The following is an 8,056-nucleotide window of genomic DNA, read 5'->3' on the forward strand; positions in this document are numbered from 1 at the left end:
AATTACAGGCCTCTCTCATCTTTTGAAGTGGGTGAACTTGCACAATTGGTGGCTGACTAAGTACTTTTTTGCCCCACTGTATGTCATATAAAATATATTCACCCCACCCAGTATTGTAATCAAAACTTACCCATAAAGCATGTAGTCCTTGGCTCAGACAGTGTAGTAGTGTGGGCTCAATAGCATCTCATTATTGTGCAAGAACTTGAGAATCAGCTGTACATGTGATAGAAGAGTGCACTGCACATGTGATGGAAGAATGCACTGTGCATGCAGAGGGTTGCAATTCCATTCAATTGTGGATAGTTTAACCAAAATATATTACAAGACCTAGAATTGCCTTGTGTATCCCACAAAAAAGGTTCACTGTTATAAGCTAACCTTTTTGATGAATTTAATGCAAAATTCCCCCAAAATGTGTTGTTCTTCCCCTGAACAGGGCAGTTAACCCACTGGTCTAGGCTGTCATTGAAAATAAGAATTTGTTCTTAACTGACTTGTATGAGGATTCTGTGTTATGCACTATAGCCATTTACCATATATGTGATTGAATATTATCTGCTGTTGGCTGGTGTGGATGTATAGTGCCTTGCGAAAGTATTCGGTCCCCTTGAACTTTGCGACCTTTTGCCACATTTCAGGCTTCAAACATAAAGATATAAAACTGTATTTTTTTGTGAAGAATCAACAACAAGTGGGACACAATCATGAAGTGGAACAACATTTATTGGATATTTCAAACTTTCTTAACAAATAAAAAACTGAAAAATTGGGCGTGCAAAATTATTCAGCCCCTTTACTTTCAGTGCAGCAAACTCTCTCCAGAAGTTCAGTGAGGATCTCTGAATGATCCAATGTTGACCTAAATGACTAATGATGATAAATACAATCCACCTGTGTGTAATCAAGTCTCCGTACAAATGCACCTGCACTGTGATAGTCTCAGAGGTCCGTTAAAAGCGCAGAGAGAATCATGAAGAACAAGGAACACACCAGGCAGGTCCGAGATACTGTTGTGAAGAAGTGTAAAGCCGGATTTGGATCCAAAAAGATTTCCCAAGCTTTAAACATCCCAAGGAGCACTGTGCAAGCGATAATATTGAAATGGAAGGAGTATCAGACCACTGCAAATCTACCAAGACCTGGCCGTCCCTCTAAACTTTCAGCTCATACAAGGAGAAGACTGATCAGAGATGCAGCCAAGAGGCCCATGATCACTCTGGATGAACTGCAGAGATCTACACCTGAGGTGGGAGACTCTGTCCATAGGACAACAATCAGTCGTATATTTCACAAATCTGGCCTTTATGGAAGAGTGGCAAGAAGAAAGCCATTTCTTAAAGATATCCATAAAAAGTGTTGTTTAAAGTTTGCCACAAGCCACCTGGGAGACACACCAAACATGTGGAAGAAGGTGCTCTGGTCAGATGAAACCAAAATTTAACTTTATGGCAACAATGCAAAATGTTATGTTTGGTGTAAAAGCAACACAGCCCATAACCCTGAACACACCATCCCCACTGTCAAACATGGTGGTGGCAGCATCATGTTTTGGGCCTGCTTTTCTTCAGCAGGGACAGTGAAGATGGTTAAAATTGATGGGAAGATGGATGGAGCCAAATACAGGACCATTCTGGAAGAAAACCTGATGGAGTCTGCAAAAGACCTGAGACTGGGACGGAGATTTGTCTTCCAACAAGACAAAGATCCAAAACATAAAGCAAAATCTACAATGGAATGGTTCAAAAATAAACATATCCAGGTGTTAGAATGGCCAAGTCAAAGTGCAGACCTGAATCCAATCGAGAATCTGTGGAAAGAACTGAAAACTGCTGTTCACAAATGCTCTCCATCCAACCTCACAGAGCTCGAGCTGTTTTGCAAGGAGGAATGGGAAAAAATGTCAGTCTCTCGATGTGCAAAACTGATAGAGACATACCCCAAGCGACTTACAGCTGTAATTGCAGCAAAAGGTGGCGCTACAAAGTATTAACTTAAGGGGGCTGAATAATTTTGCACGCCCAATTTTTCAGTTTTTGATTTGTTAAAAAAGTTTGAAATATCCAATAAATGTCATTCCACTTCATGATTGTGTCCCACTTGTTGTTGATTCTTCACAAAAAAATACAGTTTTATATCTTTATGTTTGAAGCCTGAAATGTGGCAAAAGGTCGCAAAGTTCAAATGGGCCGAATACTTTCGCAAGGCACTGTATGTGTTATGCATCATAGCTGACTTGCAACATTGTTAACAGTTTTTTCAGGGCCATAGGCCTTTCTCATGATGGAAAAATACAGAATAACATGAAGACAGGAACTGTGCAATGAGTTGGGGGGGGGCACATTCAGAAAGTAGTGTTGCGAGAACAAACAGTCTTTTGTTAGATAACAGGAGCCAGGTGCGAGATAACGGTAGAGCATGAGTGCATAGATATTCTTCACAGCAACAGTTACATCAATCAACTGGAGCGCTCGGGGCCGGGACCAGCTCTGCGCCAACAATCAACGATAGGCTGGGTGAGTCTAAACCACGCCCAGTCTCTACTCTGTGACAGGCCGGCTCTGAAGCAGGAATATTGAGGATTGTGGTTAATTGTGTTGATGAAGAACAGAAGAAGCGTGCGTGCACTGGATCTGGCAAAATTGTCCATGTCAGAAGTAAAATGTACTGATCTTCGGAGCAGGGCTCCTGGCAAAGGAGCTAGAGTCTCGTTGAATATAGATGATGAGTACCCTAGTCAGAAAATCCCAGGAGTGGTCCGTGCACGTCGCCATACCCACATGGTATATGGAAGGAAGGAGAAAAAAAACCTTGGATATGAGAGTTATGCGGTGAGAGCATTTGTGTCCGAACCATTACAGTGTGGAAATTGTAAAGGATATGATCACGTGTCAAATGTTTGCAGATGGGAGAAGTATGATATTGAAGAATCTGTGAATGGAAAATGTTGCAACTGTGGTGGGGATTATACTCCGGACTTCCTTGAGTGGTCCTGTTAGGGTGAAGGAAGTCGAGGATCAGGGCTGCGCAATGGTAATTTATGATATTTTATTTATTTATACCCAAAGGTTTTCCTTTTTTGGGATCCACATTATCCAACTGCACAGTAGACGGCGGAATGCACATTTTATTGTTGCAAATGCCATTATACCATAAAAGAGCAAAAATCAAGCCATGAGGTTGAAGGAATTGTCTGTAGAGATCTGAGACAGGATTGTGTCGAGGCACAGATCTGAGGAAGGGTACCAAAACATTTATGCAGCATTGAAGGTCCCCAAGAACACAGTGGCCTACATCCTTCTTAAATAGAAGAGGTCTGGCCTCCTGGCCAAACTGAGCAATCGGGGGGAATGGGGCCTTGGTCAGGGAGGTGACCAAGAACCCGATGGTCACACTGACAGAGCTCCAGAGTTCCTCTGTGGAGACGGGAGAAACTTCCAGAAGGACAACCATTTTGGCAGCACTCCACCAATCAGGCCTTTATGGTAGAGTGGCCAGAAAGAAGCCATTCCTCAGGAAAGAGCACATGACAGTCCGTTTGGAGTTGGTCAAAAAGCACCTAAAGGGCTCTCAGACCAAAATTCTCTGGTCTGATGAAACCAAGATTGAACTCTTTGAATATCAAGCGCCACGTCTGGAGGAAACCTGGCTCCATCCCTACGGTGAAGCAGTGGTGGCAGCATCATGCTGTGGAGATGTTTTTCAGCGGCAGGGACTGGGAGACTAGTTAGGATCGAGGGAAAGGTGAACAGAGCAAAAGTACAGAGATCCTTGATGAAAACCTGCTCCAAAGTGCTCAGGACCTCGGACAAAGGTTCACCTTACAACAGGACAACGGCCCTAAGCACACAGCCAAGACAACATAGGAGTGTTGAATGTCTCTGAATGTCCTTGAGTGGTAGAGCCAGATCCCGCACTTGAACGCAATAGAACATCGCTGTAGAGATATAAAATGAAAACAACTGTTTTTGCATTGTCATTATGGGGTATTGTGTGTAGATTGATGGAAAAAAAACAATTTAATCAATTTTAGAATAAAAGTATATGGACACCTGCTCATAGAGCATCTCCTCCCAAAATCATGGGCATTAATATGGAGTTGGTCCCCTCTTTTCTGCTACAACAGCCTCCACTCTTCTGGGAATGTCATTGTATGCTGTAGCGTTTACATTTCCCTTCACTGGAACTAAGTGTTCTAGCCCCAACCACGAAAAAACAGCCCCAGACCATTATTATTCATCCACCAAACTTTACGGTTGGCACTATGCATTCGGATAGGTAGCGTTCTCCTGGCATCCACCAAACCCAGATTTGTCCGTCGGACTGCCAGATGGTGAAGGTTGATTCATCACTCCAAAGAACGCGTTTCCATTGCTCCAGAGTTCAATGACGACGAGCTTTACACCACTCCAGCAGATGCTTGGCATTGCACATGGTGCTCTTAGGCTTGTATGCAGGCACAAATATGATGAGCTGACTTATTGGAAGGTGGCATCCTATGAAGGTGCCACATTGAAAGTCACTGAGCTCTTCAGTATGGGCCATTCTAATGCCAATGTTTGTCTATGGAGTTTGCATTGCATTTATACACGTCAGTAATGTGTGGCTGAAATAGCCAAATACATTAATTTGAAGAGCTGTCCACATACATTCAGGACTCTGACATTTTTATATTTCTTAAACAATATACACAAATAGGCTGAATAGTGAGGTGATTTCCCACAGTTAAAGTTCCCCAATATGAGCTATGACGCTAATATTTGTGTCAACGCTTCAGATATGTAATCTGTATGCCCCTAAATGCAATTTAAAGTCTAATACATGTGATTAACAGATTTACTTATTTTATGTCTGTAATGGGTTTCTTCCAACTCCTCCTCTGACGAAGAGGTGGAACAAGGATCGGACCAAAATGCAACGTGGTTTGTTCGATACATCTTTAATGATGAAGAACACGAACAATACAAAAGAACAAACGTCGAAAACCGAAACAGCCCTGACTGGTGCAACAAACACAGAGACAGGAACAATCACCCACAAACACACAGTGAAATCCAGGCTACCTAAATATGGTTCCCAATCAGAGACAACGATAATCACCTGACTCTGATTGAGAACCGCCTCAGGCAGCCATAGACTAATCTATCCACCCCACACAACCCCAAGACGAAACACACTACAAATAAACCCATGTCACACCCTGGCCTGACCCAATAAATGAAGATAACATAATAAATATAGACCAGGGCGTGACAGAACCTCCCCCTAAGGTGCGGACTCCTGGACGCACAACAAAAACAATAGGGAGGGTCCGGGTGGGCGTCTGTCCATGGTGGCGGCTCCGGCTCGGGACGTGGAACCCACTCTATGAATGCCTTAGTCCCCCCTCCTCGCGTCCTAGGATTGTCCACCCTCGCCGCCGATCATGGCCTAGTAGTCCTCACCAAGAAACCCCCTGGACTGAGGGGCAGCTCGGGACAGAGGGAAAGCTCGGGACAGAGGGGCAGCTCGGGACAGAGGGGCAGCTCGGGACAGAGGAAGCCCAGCACTGAGAGGAAACCCAGCACTGAGAGGAAGCCCAGCCAGGTTGTTGAAATTGGCAGATCCGGGCTGACTGGCGGATCTGGAAGAGTCTGGTTGACTGGCGGATCTGGAAGAGTCTGGTTGACTGGCAGATCTGGAAGTGTCTGGCTGACTGGCAGATCTGGAAGAGTCTGGCTGACTGGCAGATCTGGAAGAGTCTGGCTGACTGGCAGATCTGGAAGAGTCTGGCTGACTGGCAGATCTGGAAGAGTCTGGCTGACTGGCGGATCCTGGCAGACTGACGGCTCTGGCTGCTCCACGCTGACTGGCGGCTCTGGCTGCTTCACGCTGATTGGCGGCTCTGGCTGCTCCATGCTGACTGGTGGCTCTGGCTGCTCCATGCAGATTGACAGCTCTGGCGGCTTCGTGCAGACTGACAGCTCTGGCTGCTCCATGCAGACTAACAGCTCTGGCAGCTCCTTGCAGACTGGCAGCTCCTTGCAGACTGGCAGCTCCATGCAGACTGGCTGCTCCATGCAGACTGGCAGCTCTGGCTGCTCCATGCAGACTGGCATCTCTGGCTGCTCCATGCAGACTGGCATCTCTGGCTGCTCCATGCAGACTGGCAGCTCTGGCTGCGCTAAACGGGCAGGAGACTCCGGCAACGCTGTAGAGGTGGAAGGCTCTGGCAGCGCTGGAGAGGTGAGGCGCACAGTAGGTCTGATGCGTGGTGCTGACACTGGTGGTACTGGGCCGAGGACACGCACAGGAAGCCTGGTGCGGGGAGCTGCCACCAGAGGGCTGGGGTGTGGAGGTGGTACTGGGTAGACCGGACCGTGCAGGCGCACTGGAGCTCTTGAGCACCGAGCCTGCCCAACCTTACCTGGTTGAATACTCCCGGTCGCTCTGCCAGTGCGACATGGTGGAATAGCCCGCACTGGGTTATGCAGGCGAAACGGGGATACCGAGCGTAAGGCTGGTGCCATGTAAGCTGGCCCAAGGAGACACATTGGGGACCAGATGCGTAGAGCCGGCTTCATGGCATTTGGCTCGACGCTCAATCTAGCCCGGCCGATACGGGAACTGGAATAGAACGCACCGGGCTATGCACCCGCACTGGAGACACCGTGTGCACCACAACATAACACGGTGCCTGCCCGGTCTCTCTAGCCCCCCGGTAAGCACAGGGAGTTTGCGCAGGTCTCCTACCTGACGTAGCCATACTCCCTGTTAGCCCCTTCCAAGAAATGTTTGGGGCTGACTCTCGGGCTTCCAACCGCGTCGCCGCGCTGCCTCTTCATACCAGCGCCTCTCCGCTTTCAGCGCCTCTCCGCTTTCTCCGCCTCCAGTTCTTCCTTGGGATGGCAATATTCTCCAGGCTGTGCCCAGGGTCCTTTTCCATCCAATATCTCCTCCCAAGTCCAGAAGTCCTGTGATCGCTGTTGCTGCCTTTGTTGCTTCTCCTGTGGCTCCTGCCTGTTGACACGTTGCTTGGTCCGTTTGTGGTGGGTGATTCTGTAACGGGTTTCTTCCAACTCGTCCTCTGACGAAGAGGTGGAACAAGGATTGGACCAAAATGCAACGTGGTTCATTCGATACATCTTTAATGATGAAGAACACGAACAATACAAAACAACAAACATCGAAAACCGAAACAGCCCTGACTGGTGCAACAAACACAGAGACAGGAACAATCACCCACAAACACACAGTGAAACCCAGGCTACCTAAATATGGTTCCCAATCAGAGACAACAATAATCACCTGACTCTGATTGAGAACCACCTCAGGCAGCCAGACTAATCTATCCACCCCACACAACCCCAAGACGAAACACACTACAAATAAACCCATGTCACACCCTGGCCTGACCCAATAAATGAAGATAACATAATAAATATAGACCAGGGCGTGACAATGTCAAATAAACCAAATAGTCTTTTGTTGAATTTATATAAAATTCCTACCTTGTTAATCATCTATTCCAAATATGGCAGGATTCCACTATTTAGATCTGTTTGAATCACTTTCATTGCTGGAACTTTTAAAGTCAAACCACAAATTCCACTATTGTGGCTAGTTTCACTCAGGTCCCATAACTGCATTTTCTTCTTCTGTATTTAAAAAAACAAAAAAAACTTTATTTAACTAGGCAAGTCAGTTAAGAACAAATTCTTATTTGCAATGACGGCCTAGCAGGTAACAGTGGGTTAACTGCCTTGTTCAGGGGCAGAACAACAGATTTTTACCTTGTCAGCTCGGGGATTCAATCCAGCAACCTTTCAGTTACTGGCCCAATGCTCTAATCACTAGGCTACCTGAGGCCCCATAATGGAGGTCTGCAAAAACAAATGTTAAAGGTGCATGCTGCCACCGACTGTACTGGAGCACGTGATACATACAGTTTACAGACAAACATTTAAAAAAACCTAAAGCCTCTTACATTATCCTGTACTAAGAAAATGTAAAACAACCCTACTCACTTCTAATAAACCATCCCCCATCCCAAAAATCCCTTCCAATCCTGTCCAAC

Source organism: Oncorhynchus masou, chromosome 17, assembly GCF_036934945.1.
Source record: "Oncorhynchus masou masou isolate Uvic2021 chromosome 17, UVic_Omas_1.1, whole genome shotgun sequence".
Lineage (NCBI taxonomy): Eukaryota > Metazoa > Chordata > Actinopteri > Salmoniformes > Salmonidae > Oncorhynchus > Oncorhynchus masou.